At 41.4% G+C, this 22,889-nt stretch overlaps 1 protein-coding gene across 3 annotated transcripts in view; it reads left to right on the top strand.

The window, feature by feature from the left end:
* ATG5 (autophagy related 5) overlaps positions 1-22,889 on the top strand; it is a 370,935-nt gene that overhangs the window by 182,720 nt on the left and 165,326 nt on the right. The window lies entirely within an intron of this gene.

The following is a 22,889-nucleotide window of genomic DNA, read 5'->3' as shown; positions in this document are numbered from 1 at the left end:
TTATTTCCTAGTCAAACTCCATGTAAAATAACTAACTATAACTCCTTGAAAAATAATTAAATAACTAAATTGTAGAATAATCCTAATGCAAAAAAGTGTGATTTTTTAAGAGAACAGGTAAAAAACACACTCACGATCTCTCTGTGAGAGGAATAAACATTCTGAGTAATGTTGTCTAGCAACAGGACTCGTAGATTGAATTCCTCAAGAGAAAAAATGCTGGTGCTAAGTAACCAGCCCAATCTCCTCTAAAAAGATAACGAAACAAGTGTTGTTTAGCAACTTAAACTTGCTGGTTAATCGAACGATCTATCAACGATCATATTTACTTGACACCATTTTTTTTTTAAATATCATTTAATATGCACATTTGTTTTTCTAATACTTTCCTAAAGTGAAAATCCCAAACGTCAGCTCCTACCGGACACCCCCGATTTCCACCGAAATGCCAGAGCGCAACTGAGCCAGCAACATCAATGCCTGAAATCAAAGTGGAAGCTGGCTCAGACGCGCACTACAACACACCTGCGGTTGCAGTGCACCTGCAACCGCTTCCTATTTACTCCAATTTCAGAGTCATCAATGTGTTCCCGAGCCGACACAACAACGCCCAAATAAAACATTGAAGTTGGCTCGGAATGCATCCCACACAACACTCTGAGTGGCCGGGCATAGGCGACCGCTCCTTCTCAGTGCACTCCCGAGCCGAAAAGCCTAATGTCAGGATTTCTGCTCTCCAATCACCCGGACGCGCCGCTAGGTATACGCAACTCTAACCAAAAAATAAAACTGTTAAAATCATTTTATAATACCTTCGTGATAATAAATAGTAAATATTTTGAAACAATTGAAACAACTATATAAAAAACCCATACACTGGATTTTACTAATAACGTTACCCTTAAGTGCAAATTTATAAAATATTTTAAATAATGACGTTAATCTGAAAATAAACAGTTTAAAACAAACATTTTGCCATATCAAACTTAACAGTACTTATTTACTCATAAGCAGCAAACAAAAAAGGAAGAAAATGGAGAATGTGCAGCTTTTATGATCTGAACATTCTATGTTACCGTGATATTGCTTTGTTCCATTTTGGAAGCTTTCAGTGGCTGCTCAGAAGGAGTGAATACAAGATTTATGCATAATGCTAGCCTCCTGTCTTGACATAAAATTGCTGAAAATAGAATTTAATATCTAATTTCTAGTGAATCTTTCCGAATTATAACGTTTATCTAACACTGTTGATTTTCAAGTGACTCAATCGGTTTCTAGCCCTCACAACTTGTAGAGAAGTCTTTGTACACCCTTGTTGCTACAATAGAATGTTACTGCTGATTGGATATGACTGATGGTTTCAGGTCACAGTGTTAACTCTGCCTAGACTCTGCCTTCTGTTGGAGAGAAAATAATTTCCTAGAGAACAACGTGTTGATCATACAGTTATGGCATCTTTGGAGGGGTTCCTTGTTAGGTGTAAAGCTAACACCACAGCAGTGGTGGATCTACCGGTAGCTCAATTCCTGAGATTTTAGAAGGCTGCCATGTATTTATTTATTTTTATGTGCAACAGGCACTTCATTGGGCAGGTGTGCTTGAACGCTTCATGTACTGGAAAACAGATTTACAATTACGTACATATTAAATATCAGAGGAGTGTATACCAGGTAGGTAACGCAAAGCTCCTGAGTAGTTTCAGTTTTTCAGAAGGTAATCTTCATGCACAGTAGATTGCACATGTATCTGTATTTGATATTCTTCAGGATGGTCCTCAATGGTGTGAAGGAGGTAGCCATGGAATTTGCAAGTTTTATGGACAGCTCTGGAAAATGGCCATTTAGTGGTGGAGCTTTTCATGCCAGGCATGTGGAGCCGAAGACATACTTTCAGTCTCAATTTTGAGCGATAGGGCAAATGGCTCGATGAGTCGAACCTCACTCCAAACTCATTAAGGTTGGAAGGAGTGCTCTCCTTCTGTTAGTTAGCACTGTCAGTACTTGACAATGCAGTTAATAATAATAATGATTCCAACTAAGGTATTATCTTGGAGAAGGAAATGTTATTTACCCGTAGGAATGATTTCTTAGAATGATATTTGTGTTACTTGTGCCCCGCTGGCCTGTTTGTAGATACTGAAAGTACTCTTGGATGCTACAGAGAAGGTGGGGTTGCTTCTCAATATCATTTAGGGCTACACTCGGTCATGTCGGGAAAATAAAGTTAAGAGGGTAGTAAATTGATTGATCAATGTAATATGATCTCAGCTTTTCACTTTGATTAAGACATCATGCTGACGTGCTGAACGTTTGTCATTCCAATAAATATATGTTCGGTGGCATGTGTAGCTGCAGATACACATGTTGTGCATAGTCCGCCGTCTGGTGTTGGGTCGGAGTGTTACAAGTTGTTTTTCTTCAAAGAAGTCTTTTCGAGTCACGAGACCGCCATCGGGTTCGGACGTGTTCCTTTTCGCTCCGGGTTTCGGGACGGAAAGATAGTCAAAACTTCGGAAAACTACGTCGGTATTGTTTCGTTCGGTATCGGGTTAGAATAGAATCGACACCGAATCGTGAAGAGCTCCGGTAGCCCTTCGGGGTAATTTCGATCCCCCGTCGGGCCCGACCGCGTGTAACATCGACACTGATGGAACGGACCCCGTTCCGATTCTGTCCTAAATGCCACAATAAATATCCATATACAGACCAACATTTGGTCTGTAACTTGTGCCTGTCGCCCGAGCACAGGGAAGAGACGTGTGAGGCCTGTCGTGCGTTTCGATCCCGAAAAACGCTCCGTGACCGGCGAGTCAGAAGATTGCAGATGGTGGCCACGCCGACAGGACAACGAGGGTTCGAGGAACAAGGAGAAGAAGAGGAAGCCTTCTCCATTCATGAATCCGACTCGGAAGAATTTGACGTCGAAGAAACCGTGAGTAAGACGTCGAAGCAAGCACCACACAAGAAAACAGACAAGGCCCAGGGGACGCCACTGCCAACAGGCCATGGCTCAACCCATAAACTAGGTGACCGTCCATCGGCACCGAAAAAGGCCGAACCGGTGCCGAGATCGTCCGACTCGGGTCGAGACACAGGCACGCAGCAATCTCGGGACCGAGACAGTGCTGCCGAAAAAGATCGACGCCGAGACAGCGGAACCGAAGCTGCTCGACGCAGAGACAGCGGCACCGAGGATGATCGACGCCGAGAAGGCTCGACTCCGAAAAAGAGGAAATTCTCCTCGGAGCCGAAAACAAGCAAAGACACAGTTTCGGTGCCAAAACGACCGGCACCCGAACCGACTGCCAGCTCGTATTCAGAGGAACAATCACTGTCCTCTCAAATGCGCAAACACAGGTTTGAGGAAGAGTTGCAGACCACTGACGTGGACCACACATAAAAGCGGATCTTCATACAAAGTGGGACAGGGAAAATCAGCACCCTTCCCCCAATCAGGAGAAAAAGGAGACTCGAGTTCCAAACACAGGAACAAACACCACAAACAAAAGTGGTTAAAAAGGTAACCCCGCCACCCTCTCCTCCACCTGTAACTCATATATCACTGGCACAGACTCCGTCACATTCACCGGCTCATACCACCATGAGCCAAGATGACCAAGACGCTTGGGACCTATACGACGCCCCAGTATCAGACAATAGTCCGGAGTCGTACCCTACCAAGCCCTCACCACCTGAGGACAGCACAGCGTATGCACAGGTGGTAGCCAGGGCAGCAGAGTTCCATAACGTGTCGTTACACGCAGAACCTGTCGAGGATGACTTCCTTTTCAACACCCTCTCTTCCACCCATAGCACCTACCAAAGCCTGCCTATGCTTCCAGGAATGCTAAGGCATGCAAAGCAGATTTTCAAAGAACCTGTCAAGAGTAGAGCGATAACTGCAAGGGTGGAGAAAAAATATAAAGCACCGCCCACGGACCCTACTTTTATCACCTCACAGCTGCCACCAGATTCAGTCGTGGTAGGGGCAGCTCGCAAGAGAGCCAACTCGCACACATCAGGCGAGGCACCACCTCCGGATAAGGAGAGCCGCAAGTTCGACGCAGCTGGGAAAAGGGTCGCAGTACAAGCTGCAAACCAGTGGCGCATCGCCAACTCTCAGGCGCTCCTAGCGCGATATGATAGAGCCCATTGGGACGAGATGCAGCATCTCATCGAGCATCTACCCAAGGAATTTCAAAAACGGGCAAAACAAGTGGTTGAGGAGGGACAAAACATCTCCAATAACCAAATACGCTCCTCTATGGACGCAGCGGACACAGCTGCAAGAACAATAAATACTGCAGTAACCATTAGAAGGCACGCATGGTTGCGCACATCTGGCTTTAAACCGGAAATACAGCAAGCGGTGCTCAATATGCCGTTCAATGAACAACAATTGTTTGGACCCGAAGTCGACACGGCAATTGAGAAATTGAAAAAGGACACTGACACAGCCAAGGCCATGGGCGCACTCTATTCCCCGCAGGGCAGAGGCACTTTCGGCACCTTCCGCAAAACAACCTTCAGAGGGGGGTTTCGGGGTCAAGCCACACAAGCCAGCACCTCACAATCAACACCGTCTACATACCAGGGACAGTACCAAAGGGGAGGCTTTCGGGGCCAGTACAGAGGAGGACAATTCCCTAGAAACCGGGGAAAATTTCAAAGTCCAAAAACCCCTCCAACCAAACAGTGACTCACAAGTCACTCAACCCCTTCACACAACACCAGTGGGGGGAAGACTAAGTCAGTTTTACAAATCTTGGGAGGAGATAACAACAGACACTTGGGTCTTAGCAATTATCCGACATGGTTATTGCATAGAATTTCTCCAACTCCCTCCAGATGTCCCACCAAAAACACAGAATATGTCCAAACAACATCTAGACCTTCTAGAACTAGAAGTTCAAGCATTACTGCAAAAGGACGCAATAGAATTGGTACTATGTACACAAAAAAACACGGGAGTTTACTCACTGTACTTTCTAATACCAAAAAAGGACAAAACACTGAGACCAATCCTAGATCTCAGAACACTAAACACCTACATCAAATCAGACCACTTTCACATGGTCACGCTACAAGACGTGTTACCACTGCTAAAGCAACAAGACTACATGACAACCTTAGATCTAAAGGACGCGTATTTCCACATACCGATACATCCCTCGCACAGGAAATACCTAAGGTTCGTATTCAAAGGAATACATTACCAATTCAAAGTGTTACCGTTCGGTATAACAACCGCACCAAGAGTATTTACAAAATGCCTGGCAGTAGTAGCTGCACACATCAGAAGGCAGCAAATACACGTATTCCCGTACCTAGACGATTGGCTAATCAAGACCAACTCCCTAACAAAGTGTTCACACCACACGGATTATGTCATACAAACCCTCTACAAACTCGGTTTCTCCATCAACTATACAAAATCTCACATTCTGCCGTGCAAAACACAGCAATACTTAGGAGCAACAATCAACACAACAAAGGGAATAGCCACTCCAAGTCCACAAAGGGTTCAAAATTTTCACAAGGTTATACAAGCCATGTATCCAACACAAAAGATACAGGCAAAGATGGTATTAAAACTCCTAGGCATGATGTCCTCATGCATAGCCATTGTCCCAAACGCAAGACTGCACATGAGGCCCTTACAACAGTGCCTAGCATCACAATGGTCACATGCACAGGGTCACCTTCTAGATCTGGTGTTGATAGACCGCCAAACATACATCTCGCTTCTATGGTGGAACAGTATAAATTTAAACAAGGGGCGGCCTTTCCAAGACCCAGTGCCACTATACGTGATAACAACAGATGCTTCCATGACAGGGTGGGGAGCACACCTCAGTCAACACACCATCCAAGGACAATGGGACGTACATCAAACAAAGCTGCATATAAATCACCTCGAATTGTTAGCAGTATTCCTAGCGTTGAAAGCATTTCAACCCATCATAACCCACAAATACATTCTTGTCAAAACAGACAACATGACAACAATGTATTATCTAAACAAACAAGGGGGAACACACTCGACACAACTGTGCCTCCTGGCACAAAAGATATGGCAATGGGCAATTCACAACCACATTCGCCTAATAGCACAATTTATTCCAGGGATCCAAAATCAACTAGCAGACAATCTCTCTCGAGATCACCAACAGGTCCACGAATGGGAGATTCACCCCCAAATTCTAAACACTTACTTCAAGATTTGGGGAACACCTCAAATAGACCTATTTGCAACAAAAGAGAACGCAAAATGCCAAAACTTCGCATCCAGGTACCCACACAGGCAGTCTCAAGGCAATGCTCTATGGATGAACTGGTCAGGGATATTTGCGTACGCTTTTCCCCCTCTCCCTCTCCTTCCATATCTAGTAAACAAATTGAGTCAAAACAAACTCAAACTCATACTAGTAGCACCAACATGGGCAAGACAACCTTGGTACACAACACTACTAGACCTGTCAGTAGTACCCCATGTCAAGTTACCCAACAGGCCAGATCTGTTAACTCAACACAAACAACAGATCAGGCATCCAAACCCAGCATCGCTGAATCTAGCAATCTGGCTCCTGAGATCTTAGAATTCAGACATTTAAACCTCACCCAAGAATGTATGGAAGTCATAAAACAAGCTAGAAGACCATCCACTAGACACTGCTACGCAAGCAAATGGAAAAGATTTGTTTGCTACTGCCATAATAAGCAAGTTCAACCATTACATGCATCTCCAAAGGATGTAGTGGGATACTTACTACATTTACAGAAATCAAATCTAGCCTTCTCTTCCATAAAAATACACCTCGCAGCAATATCTGTATACCTGCAGATTACCCATTCAACTTCACTATTTAGGATACCTGTCATTAAAGCGTTTATGGAAGGCCTAAAAAGAATTATACCACCAAGAACACCACCTGTTCCTTCATGGAACCTCAACATCGTCTTAACAAGACTCATGGGCCCACCTTTTGAACCCATGCACTCTTGCGAAATGCAATTCTTAACGTGGAAGGTTGCATTTCTCATTGCCATCACATCTCTAAGAAGAGTAAGTGAAATTCAGGCGTTTACTATACAAGAACCTTTTATTCAAATACACAACAATAAGGTAGTCCTAAGAACCAATCCTAAATTTTTACCAAAAGTTATTTCACCGTTCCACTTAAATCAAACGGTAGAACTACTAGTGTTCTTCCCACAGCCAGACTCAGTAGCTGAAAGGGCACTACATACATTAGACATCAGAAGAGCATTAATGTACTACATTGACAGAACAAAAGAAATTAGGAAAACAAAACAACTGTTTATTGCATTTCAAAAACCTCATACAGGAAACCCAATATCAAAACAAGGTATAGCCAGATGGATAGTTAAGTGCATCCAAACCTGCTACCTCAAAGCAAAGAGAGAGCTGCCCATTACACCAAGGGCACATTCAACCAGAAAGAAAGGCGCTACCATGGCCTTCCTAGGAAACATTCCAATGAACGAGATATGTAAGGCAGCCACATGGTCTACGCCTCACACATTTACTAAGCACTACTGTGTAGACGTGCTATCCGCACAACAAGCCACAGTAGGTCAAGCCGTACTAAGAACTTTATTTCAGACTACTTCCACTCCTACAGGCTGAGCCACCGCTTTTGGGGAGATAACTGCTTACTAGTCTATGCACAACATGTGTATCTGCAGCTACACATGCCACCTAACTGAAAATGTCACTTACCCAGTGTACATCTGTTCGTGGCATTAGTCGCTGCAGATTCACATGTGCCCACCCGCCTCCCCGGGAGCCTGTAGCCGTTTGGAAGTTATCTTCAACATTTGTACATTTGTAAATATATTACTTAAACCTTATTTGGTACATACTTATTCAATCCATTGCATGGGCACTATTACTAACATACACAACTCCTACCTCACCCTCTGAGGGGAAAACAATCTAACATGGAGTCGACGCCCATACGCAATGGAACAAAGGAGGAGGAGTCCCTCGGTCTCGTGACTCGAAAAGACTTCTTCAAAGAAAAACAACTTGTAACACTCCGACCCAACACCAGACGGCGGACTATGCACAACATGTGAATCTGCAGCGACTAATGCCACGAACAGATGTACACTGGGTAAGTGACATTTTCAATATATATATATATATATATATATATATATATATATCAAAACAAGGCCCTTTCAGGGTTAGAGTGACGCATAAATTATTCAAAAAAGAAGAGAGAACTCTGGGTAGTTCCCAAGTTTAGGTGGAGAGCAAACTTGGGAACTACCCAGAGTTCTCTCTTCTTTTTGTGTGTGTGTATGTATGTATGTATATATATATATATATATATATATATATATATATATATATATATATATATATATTGCAACCACCTTCATTTGTTATCTCATTGTCAGATGGGATGTGAATGTGGTTTTGGAAGTAGTAATGTCTTTAACTATGGATATTTGTTTCCTGTAAAACATGTTTTTATGACATTCCAAAAATCATGATATGTGGATGCGTGGAAACCTTAAATTATTTGACTACTTGATTTCGTGAGGAATCTCTAACAAGCCATTATTAAGGCGCCCTTTTAAAATATTTTTGAGTTCAGAGAACATCTGTAGATGATCTTGAATGGCAATATGCATCAGTTTTCAATCATTTCCAATGAGACTATACGGTTTTGAAGCACTACTAGTGTAAGTAACAAAAACCAATTATGGAAGTTTATAATCAAATACATACTTGTGACATTTCTTTTATCCACCTTCATCTTCAACAAGCACACATTTTGAAAACCTCGTGTTTAGGCCTTTTAGGTCTGGCAACCGATAACCGTAGCCTTTGTGGTTTGAACTCATGTCATCACTTCTTTATCCTCATGCTTTCCCTGAATATTGTTTAATGCTCCACTTGTCTCTTCTTCTCAGTGAATGACGTTTGTGTAGCAGAAGTTGGTTATGGAGAGGGTAGCCTTACCAGGAGAGAGATCATGTCGACCGCACACCTTCCTCCCACAATAGCAGAGCAGCTAAGTGTTACAACTTGAAATGACACACAATAACCACTCTCTCACATTTGCCAGATTGCAGCTCAGGGGCCTGCCTACTGCTCAATGCAATGGGCTGTTCCTGCTGTCATTTGTTTTTCGTTATCAAACTTTTGGATTGTAAGTTTTCTTTACTGCCTGGGCCTTCCTTTTCCTAACAAGGCCTTTTTTTTTTGGACACGTATACAGCGCTGATCAGATGGAGACTTTTAGATGTGATGCAAGCTGTTCCCACTGTGAAGCAACTTTCTATCAGAAGCCAGTTTAGGTGTCTGAGAACAAGGGTGGTGTAATCTAGTTTTTGTATGTATGTATGTGCGTGGGGGGTAGATTAGTTGTGCTTTTGTGTTCAGAATCGCTGTCAGTGATGACAGTTGAGGCTTTGTGAGTCTAGTGAGCATAGTTGATTTCATAGTCTAGTCTCAGTAGTACTTTATGGTAAAGAGAGTTTAATGTTTCCAGTGTATGTTTTCATAGTATTTAGGTGGCTTTGTAGTGGTAAATTGTCATTTAGGAGGAACCATAGCAACACTTTGCTTAGCCTACATGTTTAAAGGAGGCCTCTAGAGAGTTTAGTTTTCTGATCCACTTTTGAGACTGACTGTGGTATTTCCAGAGATAAGCAGAAACTCTGGTTTGAGTAGAGGCCTAATGTTAAGGAAGTGATTTAGACAAGGGTGTACCAATAGCTCCCGTGGTGCAGGATGAGGCCTGAGCTCCAGGGGGCCCCCTCAGCACAGTACCCTGTCATGAAAGCTCCTGAGTGTGTCCGGAGGGGACCCCTCCATGTACTTTGCAGAGGGGCCCCCTCAAGTTTCGCTACGCCAGTAGACTTAGATCACAATTACTCCCACTTAAGGAGATATCTAATAGGGGGGCCAAAATGAAATTCTGTGGGACCATGTGAGCTGACCCTTACTTTGTGGGTTCTGTTTTTTTGAGTATGTAACGAGGAACCTGAGTCATTCTCTGAGAGATTTTCTTATCCCATATGCCGCACTAAATAAAGAGCAAATTCCTACACACACGCAGAATGTGGTTGTCTAGGTTTGTCCTGCAAAAATAATGTACAACTGACATAACTAATGTACAGAGAAATCCAAGTTCATGTAGGAGCGGACACTAGTTTGAGTGATCAAATAAGGATCTGAGGATTAGGACCTGGGCATAGTGGAAATAATACACAGCGATGAATAAAATTAATGATATAGTACGCTGGAGAGAGAACAATCTGTGAGTTCATTCATTACTGTATCGAACTAGCAGAAATCATTTCAAATTGAAAATTCTGACAGTCCCTACTTTGACAGATATGTTGGCCAACCTCGAACCGGGCATCCAGAAACTATTGCGTAGTGTCCTGAAACCTTCATCATTTGACTTCCCACTTTTTTGAAGTTCTCTTTAACATTTTGCTCCCTTTTCTTTATTCAGGATAAAAGTATAGGTGTAAAACGGTGTCAGCAAAGTACATTTTTTACTTTTTTTTACATCAAGGGTATTCATGAAGGAGGCTCAGTCGAACTAGTGCAGCTGCTTGCTACCTTGGTGTTGCCACCTTAGTGCTGCCTAGGAATGATTACCAATTTAGAGATTGGCAAAGCATACTGAAAATCACAAAGTAATTTTAGTTTGAAATCTGACCTTAGCCGTCCGATGACATAAATTGGTTATTAATTTTGTCAGCATACTGACTTTATGGCAACTTTCCACTGACACGTTGAGTTCATTTGTTTATGTATTTTTATTGTTTTTTCGTTTCAGCCACAGGTATACATATTAGGCTTTTTAATTATTACACAGAGAAATCCAACATAGTATTGTATACAGGATACCCTAAACTAGTTGCAAAACTTTTGATGTACGGAGCATACCTTGTTCAGCCAGGGAAGACCTCTATGGTAATATTCTAGTTTTTGCATTATCTTGTAGGAGTTGACATTAAGAATTATCTAGGCAACAATACACGGACTCCAAATTTCATTTAAAAGTGTAGGAGGACATTAATATTGCACGTTAATATTTTGTTATCCCATCATTGTCATAGATTCCATCCAGTCTTCCTGTAGAAGAGTTTTCTATTTCCAACAGCTACAAAGACATAGTTTAGCTACAGCAAAGGTGGAGTCGAACCATCTTTCTTATATTTATTTATCCCCATTATTTCATATGTTGTGTAGTATTATCAGTTCAGGGAAGGGGTTGATAAGTCACTGCACACCTTTGATAGTTCTCCAGATTCATTGCCACTACAGTTGTATGTCTTGGATGTCCCCTCTGGCACTTGTGCACACCAGCATGGTAAAGTTCACTCAGTTTTTGCCCCGTGTATTTAATATATGAGGACCAATGCCAACATGCAGGATCTTACAAAAGTTTAATTTTATATGGGGGTTCTCTGAGACAGTTGTGAACATAACTCATCTGAGTATAGTATTTGGAGTTGTCACTGCCACTTGTGTTATAGAGACTGGTTTTGAAGTTTGGCTAGCATTTCTAGCTGGAGTTATAAGAACATTGTTGGTGTGGGTGAAATCACATAGAGGCATTGATATGTGGTGAGTGAGCAGCAATCAAAACAACATATATGCACAATTATATAGTTATTTGGAAGTTGTGTGCGGCATGATATAAATGAAGGTTTAAAGAGAATGGAAGCTGCTGAGTGGGACATTTGGTCAGTTTGTTGTGTGTTCATCAGCGTGTTGGTTTTCAAGGCCATCTTGAATAATAGAAGAGATTGGGGGGGGGGGGGCATGTAGTTTACCAGGAGTGAGTTCAAGTGAATCTCACGCGATTCACTGAAAGACCGAAATTATAAAGAGGCCCAAGATATTTTGAGAATCCATTCAGGTGGAGAAAGACCAGGACAGATAGCAATACAAAACTGGTGAAGAGCCTAAAATATGCTACAGATATTGTTGTGATAAGCATGCAGTGGCGGCTCCTCTGCTATGGGCGCATCCAGCCAATCCTAATGCTGCTCTGAGCAGCGTCAGGATTGGCCACAGGGCAGGCTGGGAGCCTGTGCCTGCCTGCTGAGGAGACGGAGGAGCAGCAGCACGCAGGTAACTTTTTTTGTTTTGTTTTTAAATTTTATTTTGTTTATTAATATAGCCCCCCTCCAAGCATCACCCCGCCCTTTTGTAACTGTAAGCATGTGGTACATTTTGAAGGATATTCAGCCAAATACGTGGTGTACAGGAAAAGAGAACATAAAGACTAGATGCTTTAGGAACTATGGCTGATGTGAGACAGGGTTAGTAAGAGATTTAGAGGAACTGAATGATATGGTGCAAGTGTGGCTGAAGATGACAACAGTAGCCTGCGAGGGGTAGTATCAACACAATGATGCAAGTTCACTCTAATTAACTCCCAAAAATAGCAACACTGTAGGAATAATGTCTATAACACAAAAAATGAATGAGAGTTTGGGGTGGCTTCAGTTTGGCGTGCAGTTGGGGAGGAGCTAGGCGCAGTCAGATTGTCGTTAGGCCTCAGTGATTTGTATAACAATGTAGTGGAAGATAGACACCCTGTACCATGAGATCTAACTGCATCCCTACTTCAGGAGTTACAACGATTTAATTGTACCAAAAACTACATAAAGATAGGTAGGATTCTGTGTGGTTTGTTGCCGCATGTAGCAGTATTCCAAAGAGTAACATATAATTTCTTTCAGTGCATTTATAGTGTACATTTTTTTCTATGGTGCAGTTTTGGTGGTGCAGAGTGGTATTAAAAACATACTTTAATGTTGAGCAGGGTACTGGAGCTACTGTAAGGGAAGTGTTTAAGAGTATGAATAGAGAATGCACCTTTATCAAAGAATCGTTGAGTGTTTGGGTGTTATGGTGAGTGGTATGAGTTAAACCTAAGTACAGCCTTACTGGGATAATTCGAGACACTTCACTGTAAAAGGCAGGAAATAAGTGTTTTTGGCCGAGTAATTCTGACATTTAATTACAGATATATTAAGAATGTTCCTGAAGTCACTGTATATTTGCCACGCTTAGTCAAGAAGGGTTCATGCTTTAAATGCTCCACACAATGTGAACCAGAGGTCAACAAGTCAAAGGAAAAGCTGAGTCAAGTGTCTGTGTTGGGTATGTTCGACCACAGGGGTTTGGTGTCAACACATCTGGTGCCAGTACGTACAGAGTGGGAGCTGTACTATTATGAAAAGAGTAAAAAAAAAATCAATCACATTAGTTGTAGCACAGTCCAAAAGAGAAAGAAGCTTTGGCAGTCTGTTTGGGTTTTTGAAAATGTAAAGTAATTCTTCGGGAAACCAGGACTGGTTTGCAAACAGATCACAAGCAACTTAAGGAGAGTGTTTACTGGCATGGGATTAAAAAAAATTCAATGAGGATCTGCATATGGCTAACGCATGTGCAGGAGCATATGTTAGACATGAAGTATCTACAAGGAGGAAAAAAACAAAGCTGATTGATTTTCGCAGAGTGAGAAACAGTCTCCTGAGAATACATAGGAAAAGATTGAAGAAAGTGTCTTTAGAGCATGGAAGTGAGCGGTCTCAAAGAAAGAGTGTCAGAAAGCAATGAATAACTATTCTAGTAGAATATGTGACTTTGCCAAATTCTCCCCAGGAGTTCCATTCATGACAAAGTATAGAATATATTGGTTGCTGCTGAAGTAGTTGTTAATGGAAATAGTGCTGATATTTAATGAGATCGAATTGAGTTTCCAAAATAGGTGACGTGAAAATTATTGGACGTGGCACATGAAGGTACCCTAGAAATGACTAGACCCAAACAAGAGATCAGAGCTGATTATTGGTGGCCAATAATTTATGAAGAGGTGGACAGAGTAACCAGAGATTTTAATGACTGTGATAAAATGATAAATACTTAAATTCAACTAATGACTTTGGAATTACCTAGGCATACTCCGATGAGTCTCAAGAAACAGGGCTTATGCCAGCATGCAAAACGTGAGCGACATGGAATGACAGAAGCACATATTATCCATTCGGCATAAGGCTGTGACCTAGAAAAACACCCAGTGGTGTGGGGATTTTCAGTGACTTCTCACAAATGAGTAAAAGAGGCGTAAGGTTGAACCCCTTGATGGTCCTCCTGTGCTTTGTTATGGACATCCCAAAACCACGCAGTAAGTTTAAGGCAAAGGTGCTGGTGCTGGCCAAATTATGAGTGGCTGTGACATTGCTTTGGAGGATCCCCTTACTCCCAAAAGTAGCTTGTAGATAAAGTGCCTGATTTACTGTAATGATAACTGTGAACTAGATGCTAAGCTGCAGCCTATTACTTCAAGACCCAGGGACATATGCAATCTATTGTGAATTTACTTGGCTAATACTAGAGGGCCACCCGAGTAACCTAGACCATCTGCTCCCATTCAAAAAGATGATTAACAAAATTCCTTGGCGGACTATGGCGTACTACCAACGGAAGCTGAAGCATAACACGGAAAAAAATCAGAACTAAAGTGTGTGCTTTACTGTATTTTGTCTTGTGAGTATGAAGTTTTGTAATTTTTTGAAAAACTTCAAAATAAAGTTTACAAAAACAAACCAAAGTAACAGCTGTTGACCCAATGTGATGCCAGGTATCTTTGCCGGTCTCACGATCATTTGTTAGGAAGTCATCATTTTTATAACTGTTTAGCCACATTCCAACAGAAAAAACACACAAAAGGAGTGCCTCAAGAGTCCAACAATTGTATTATAGAGTTTGGTCTCTTAGTTTCTTCTTTCCTTTTCACAAAGTACACATAGTTCAGTGGTACTCATCACATTATCACAATAACATGGGAGCTGTGGTATGAAGTCTAAAAACAATTATCTTTCATTATTATTCAATACCTCAAAGAAACAACACGGCCAACATGTTTCGTCCTCCAACAGGACTTCATCAGGGTTGAAAGAAAATTTACATACGTACATTTACAACCATATCTAAAAACACATGATACAAAATAAATCATTAATTCAATATAATGTATATACAATGTTGCAACTTACACACACAAGCTCCCACCCAACAACCTCTACATACAAATCATATTTAAAAAAAGTACTATACAACACTTAATGCATCCAAAAGTTTTCCTATAATATAACAGCACATAGTTCCTCCATTATTTATATATATATATATATATATATATATATATATATATATATATGTTTGATGGCATTTGTAGCTGCAGATACACATGCTATGCATAGCTCTTCCGACATCTAGTGTTGGGCTCGGAGTGTTACAAGTTGTTTTTCTTCTAAGAAGTCTTTTCGGAGTCACGGGATCGAGTGACTCCTCCTCTTGGTTACAGTGCGCATGGGCATTGACTCCATTGTTAGATTGTTGTCTTTCCACTGTCAGGTTCAGACATGTTTACTCTCGCTCTGAGATTTCGAATTGGAAAACCTCAGAAAACCTACTTATTCGTCGGTATTGTTACGATCGCGTTTCCCATCTAGCATTGAACTGTTAGTACAGTTGGAACCTTCATTTCTCCCCCTTCGGGGTGCGCGCACCCAACTCGGGCCTACCGTGTGGAAAGCCTGATTGATCAGACTCCATTTCGATTCTACCCTGGGTGCCACGCGAAGTACCCCTATACAGACCATCACCTGGTTTGTAATGTGTGCCTTTCCCCAGACCATCGTGAGGAAGATTGCGAGGCCTGTCGATCGTTCTGATCAAAGAAGACCTTGAGAGATCACATCTCGACGTCATGGAGGAAGAGCAGGCGCAGACAGCAGTCTCCATCCGAGACACTGACTCTGAACAAGAATCGGAAGACAATAGACCCATCACAGCTGGCCAGTATGTGAGTACGTCTGTCCCTACACCCCTACATAAAAAACATACGAAGGCCTTGGGTACACCACTGCCGGAAGGCCATGGTTCAGCCTGAAAAAAGACTGTTGGTGACCGACCTTGGGGGTCAGTGCTGAAAAAGGCCACTCTGTCCACCTCAGAGTCGAGTAAATTGGTTAAAGTTTCCACTTCAGACTCCAGTAAACTACCTCATTCCTCGTAGTCGAAAATTCGAAACTCTGTTTCGGAGCCGAAACAACAGACTACTTTTTTGGGACCGAAAGAGATCCAAACTTCGGAGCCCAAAAAATTATCATACACAGAGGAACAAGGACTTTCGAGAAAATGAAAGCAAATCTCAAAGCCCATGCTGGAATCTCACAAAGCTTTTGAAGAAGAGAATGAGATTGAGCCAATATTAGAGGTTATGGATGAGAGACAATCGAGAAGCCATATACATAAGGAGACTGGACGAAACATCACTGCACCTCCTTTAAAGACTAAAAGAAAGCTGGCTTTTCAAGAGGAGTTAGACTGTTCAACCACCAGCAAAAGTGCAGAAACAAAAGGAGAAACCAGCACCTCTCCCTACTTCTCCTCGTAACTCTCCACAGCTTTCTTTCTCACCTCACAATAGTCCACCACCATTGCCTTCTCCAACACATTCATTATATTCACATGGAGATACAGTAGACCCATGGGATCTCTATGACCTTGATCCCATTCCGGATAATGATCCGGACCTCTACCCATCTAAACCTTCTCCTCCAGAAGACACCACTGCCTACACTCAAGTAATCTCTAGGGCATCAGCTTATCTCGGAGTGCTTATGCATTCTGATCCCCTTGAAGAAGACTTTCTATTTAACACACTGTCTTCCACTCACTCCAGGTACCAGTGTCTCCTGATGTTGCCTGGAATGGTTAAACATGCTGAGCAAATTTTTAATGAGCCTGTCAAAGCTATAGCCATCACCCCTAGAATTGACAAAATATATAAGCCTGCCCCTACGGACCCAGACTATATCACACATCAGGTCCCTCCAGACTCAGTGGTAGCCAGTGCAGCAAGGAAAGAGCAAACAGCCAGTCATCAGGAGACGCACCTCCTCCTGATAAGGAAAGTAGGAAATTTGACGCAGCTGGCAAAAGAGTTGCGACACAAGCGGCCAACCAATGGAGAATTGCCAATTCTCAGGCACGTCTACTTGGATGTGACAGGGCCCATTGGGACGAGATGCAATATCTTATACAACACCTCCCAAAGGAGCATTAAAAGAAAGCAAAACAGGTTGTGGAAGAGGGACAGGCTATACCAATAACCAGATAAGGTCTGCCCTTAATGCTGCTGATACAGCCGTCAGGAGTGGCAATACTGCCATTAAAATTAGAAGACATGCATGGCTATGCTCCTCTGATTTTAAACCAGAAATTTAACAGGCAATACTTAATATGCCTTTTGAAAGGAAACATCTATTCGGCCCAGAAGTAGACACCACTATTGAAACACTGAGAAAAGACTCCGATACTACGAAAGCAATGTGTTCTGTATATACCACAACATATAGAGGCTCCTTTCACAGACCCCAGTTTAGAGGAGGCTTTAAGCCACAGTCCTCTGATGCTTCTACCTCCCAGACAAAGCAGGGACAACAAACCCAATATCAAAGAGGGGGGTTTTGAGGGTCCTATAGAGGACAATATTTCTGGAACAGAGGTAAGTTCCAAACCTCAAAGCAAGCCACTACACCACCTAAGGAGTGACTTCCTTCCACCCCACACTTCTCCTGTGGGGGGAAAGACTACAGAAATTCCACTCTCATTGGTAAAATATTGCCACAGGCAATTGGGTATTATCAATTATCCGCAGCGGCTATTGTCTAGCATTTATCTCCACCCCTCCAAACATTCCACCACGATACCACAAATTGTCCCCTGAACACAGCGTTCTGTTGCAACAAAAGGTACAATCTCTACTATTAAAACAAGCAATAGAATTGGTTCCACATTCTCAACAAGGAACAGGAGTATACACACTATACTTCCTCATTCCCAAAAAGACGGCACCCTCAGGCCCATCTTGGACCTTAGGCCTCTCATTCTATACATCCGGTCAGAACATTTTCACGTGGTAACTCTGCAGGATGTCATTCCACTACTATAAAGACAAGATTACATGACTGCTTTAGATCTCAAAGATGCGTATTTCCACACACCCATCCATCCAGCTCACAGAAAATTCCTCAGCTTCGTCATAGCAGGAAAACATTACCAGTGCAAAGTGTTGCCATTCGGCATAACAACAGCTCCAAGAGTGTTAACAAAATGTCTAGCAGTAGTAGCAGCCTACTTAAGCAGACAACACATTCACGTCTTTCCATATCTAGACGATTGGCTAATAAAATCAAGCAACTTTACACAATGCCAACAACACACTCAATATGTGATCGAAACTTTGCATGCGCTAGGGTTCACTCTCAATTACCAAAAATCACATCTTCAACCAGCACAAGTACAACCTTACCTAGGTGCTATCTTAAATACTCAAAAAGCCGTAGTTTATCCAAATGGACAAAGGATACAAACTTTCCAAAATCTGATACCACTAATACAGCCAAATCAACAATATACTGTAAGATTTATCAAGAAGATTCTAGGGATGATGTCATCTTGCATAGCTATAGTTCCACATGCAAGACTAAACATGAGACCCTTACAATAGTGCCACTCACAACAATGGTCTCAAGCACATGGTCAGCTTCAAGATCTAGTGTTGATAGACCGGCAAACACATATGTCCCTTTAATGGTGGAATCTCAGCAATCTAATGAAAAGGCGGTCATTTCAAGACCCTGTGCCTCAGACCATAATCACAACAGACACATCCATGATAGGTTGGGGAGTTCATCTCAACAATCATACCATTCAAGGGGAATGAGATGCCAAGCAGAAACAGTTTCACATAAACCACCTAGAATTATTAGCTGTATGTCTTGCCCTAAAAGCGTTTCAACTGCTTCTCAAACAGTAGACTGTTCTAATAAAAACAGACAACATGACAACTAAGTATTACCTCAACAAACAGGGCGGGATGCATTCAGCGCAACTGTCCCTACTAGCCCAAACAATATGAAATGAGCAGTTCACAATCACATTCATCTGTTAGCACAATACATTCCAGGGATAGACAATCCGCTGGCAGATCTCCTAAGCAGAAATCACCAACAACCACACAAATGGGAGATTCACTCCCAAGTACTTCAAAAGTGGGGAACACCAGAAATAGATCTATTCGCAACAAGCGAAAATGCAAAATGCCTAAACTTAGGATCCAGACACCCACATCCTCTATCCAAGGGCAATGCGCTGCGGATCAATTGGTCAAGGATATTTGCTTACGCTTTTTCCCCTCTCCCACTCCTTCCCTTTCTGGTCAGCAAACTACGTCAAACATCCCTCACCTTCGAATAGCACCAACATGGCCACACCAGCACTGGTACACAAAACTCCTAGATCTGTCTGTAGTACCTCATTCCAAACTCCCAAACAGACCAGACTTGTTTACACAGAACAAAGGTCAAATAAGGCACCCAAACCACAATGCTCTCAATCTAGCGATTTGGCACCTGAGGTCTTAGAGTTTGGTTGCCTAAAGCTTCCATCAGAATGTATGGAAGTAATCTAAACAAGCATGTAAACCTACTACTAGACAATGTTATGCAAACAAGTGGAAAAGATTTGTCTACTACTGTCAATCTAAAAACACTGATCCATTTACAGCATCTATACAAGATATTGTATGCTATTTACTTAGTTTGAAAAAATCAAATTTAGCTTTCTCATCCATCAAAATACACCTTACTGCAATATCTGCATACTTACAGACTATTCAACATACTCCTCGATTCAGAGTTTCAGTTATTAAAGCCTTCATGGAAGGATTAAAACGCGTTATTGCACCTAGAACACCACCTGTTACATCGTGGAATTTAAATATCGTATTTACCAGACTCATGGGACCACCTTTTGAACCCATGCACTCTTGTCAAATTCAATTTTTAAAATGGAAGGTCGCCTTCCTTGTAGCTATTACTTCTTTAAGAAGAGTTAGTGAAATACAAGAATTCACTCTTGAAGAACCTTTTTTCCAAGTGCACAAACATAAAGTTGTACTTAAAACAAATCCAAAACTTCTACCAAAAGTAGTATCTCCTTTTCACATCAACCAAACAGTGGAATTGCCAGTCTTCTTTCCACAGCCAGACTCTGTGGCAGAAAGAGCTCTTCATACCCTAGATCTCAAAAGAGCTCTTAGGTACTATATAGACATTTTAGAAAAACAAAGCACCTTTTTGTTGCTTTCCAACAACCACATAAAGGCAATCCTATATCAAAACAAGGTTTATCTAGATGGATTGTTAGATGCATACAAACTTGCTATATCAAAGCAAAAAGACAACTTTTGATTACTCCTAGAGCACATTCTACAAGAAAGAAAGGTGCAGCAATGGCATTTTTAGGAAACATACCAATGGTTGATATATGTAAAGCAGCCACATGGTCAACTCCTCATACAGTTACAAGACACTACTATGTTGATGTTTTTTTCACGGCAACAAGCCACTGCAGGCCAAGCTGTCTTAAGAACACTATTTCAAACAACTTCAACTCCTACAGACTAGCCACGACTTTTTTGGGGGGAGGACTAACTGCTTTGTAGTCTATGCATAGCATGTGTATCTGCAGCTACACATGCCATCGACTGGAAAATATAACTTACCCAGTGTACATCTGTTCGTGGCATGTAGTGCAGATTCACATGCACCCTCCCTCCTCCCCGGAAGCATGTAGTTGTTTAAGTTTAACATTTGTACATATGTATATACATTTACATTTACATTTGCATGGACATCTCTTTATGTTTTTATACTCTGCCACGCCTTCCTTCACCCTTTGCGGGAAAACAGTCTAACAATGGAGTCGATGCGCATGCGCACTGTAACCGAGAGGAGGAGTCACTCGATCCCGTGACTCCGAAAAGACTTCTTCGAAGAAAAACAACTTTTAACACTCCAAGCCCAACACTAGATGTCGGAAAAGCTATGCATAGCATGAGAATCTCCAGCACTACATGCCACGAACAGATGTACACTAGGTAAGTGATATTTTCCATATATATATATATATATACACACACACACACACACACACACATCAACCAATCCCCAATTGTCTTGAAAAATAAACTTCCATCATTTACCATACCAAATTAGAGTGATATATACAGCACCTTTCTAGTGACCTGTTCATTATTAAGTTACTATGTCCTCCACTCATATATCTAATCCAATAAAGTTATGTAATGTATTTTTTGCAGCAATATTGCGTCAAAGTGTAAAATGGATCAGTTCTCCCTGAACATCCTAGACTAAAAAGACGTATACAGTTGTACAAGATTCCTATTACCATCAACAAGTATATATTTTTGAAATAAAAAAATATTTAAAAAATACAAATTATGTCTATTGAAAAAAGACCTAGTAACTACAAATCCTATTAGTATTTAACCTGATACTTGAAATCTTTTTTTTTATTTTTTTAATGAGGCAAATAAAGTTCTACTTCTCATTTGAAAAACTATTACTGCTCATATATCGTTGTAGGAAAATAACAGGTGACCAGATATAAATATCCTAGCTTAATATCCACACCCCATTGGGTTCTAAAAAAATAAAAACAAGAAAAAAAGATTTATTAATTTTGTTTTACCCTCCGAAAAAGTTTCATTAGTCCAAATCTCAACTTGATATCTAACACAAAGTCCCTTAAAAAAAATCATAACATTTTATGACACCATATAGTTATCTGCTACAATCATGCAAGCAAAGGACCTCCCCTATATATGAGTTAATCTTCTCCAAAACCACTAATCCTAACCTACAAGTATCAAAAGGGGCAATCCCAAACACATATCCAAAAGCTACAGAATGATCCAATTACTAGTCAATAAATTGGTAAAAAGCACCCAAGCCACAAAGCAACCAAAATATAATTTGCTGTTTTCACCCATGACCTGTAAGCTCAGACAGAACAATACAACGTGCCACCAGCATCACTGACCTTCTTCTAAATCTTTGTGAACGTCGCTGATTCTATATAGACATTCTTCACCAGTCACAATCCAACCAGGTTAAAATAACCAATCACCCCACATCAGCAACTATACGGTCCAGAAAAACAGTCTGGCCAGAAATGAACAACCCTTCCTTGTGAATTTATTGGTTGTTAGGATATCCCAAACACAATAGTCAAAAATCTATGGCCACTCCTACCACTATTACAGTCCAAAAAAAAGTCGGACCAGAAAGGAGCAACCCTTCCCTGTAAATTTATTGGTTACTAGGGTAGTCCAATCACACTAGTCAAAAGGCCACTCTCCAAACCTGGGATGAACCTAATTTCCAATCTAATACAATCTCAAACGACCATTCAGGTAATTGTACAATAATACAACATCATCCATACCATCAAAATTGATAAGTTATCCAGGAAAGACTTGTAAGTGGTTACTGCACCAATTCATCAAACATGAACCACCGTCCTCAGTATTACAATTGGGTATTATAAAAAAGCTCCAAAGGAAAACATAATATCCAACCTAGTCTACACACAAACTGATAGTTGAGATATGTAATGAGTCGGCAATTATTCCATACATGAAAGCCTTAGTAGATAGGATAGTGGCACATTCCGAGAAATCAAATCCCTACAAAAAAATAGTGCATCTCATTTTCCACATTTCAGGCAAATCTCCAAAGTTCTCAGTCTACTAGTCCATAGATTGTTGCCTGGTCTAAGGTTGGTGGTAACGAATCCCCATACAGAGCCCCACGGATTACGAGCTATGTGTGGTTGGGTAGCTCCACTCACAAAACCGGGTCAACACGCTGTTCAATATGTAGACAGTCATTGAGGATGGTCATCTGGACCTCCCAGTAAAACTGCTGAGTGACTGC

This window comes from Pleurodeles waltl, chromosome 5 (assembly GCF_031143425.1).
Source record: "Pleurodeles waltl isolate 20211129_DDA chromosome 5, aPleWal1.hap1.20221129, whole genome shotgun sequence".
NCBI classification, from domain to species: Eukaryota; Metazoa; Chordata; class Amphibia; order Caudata; family Salamandridae; genus Pleurodeles; species Pleurodeles waltl.
This window is presented reverse-complemented; position numbering and strand designations above follow the sequence as displayed.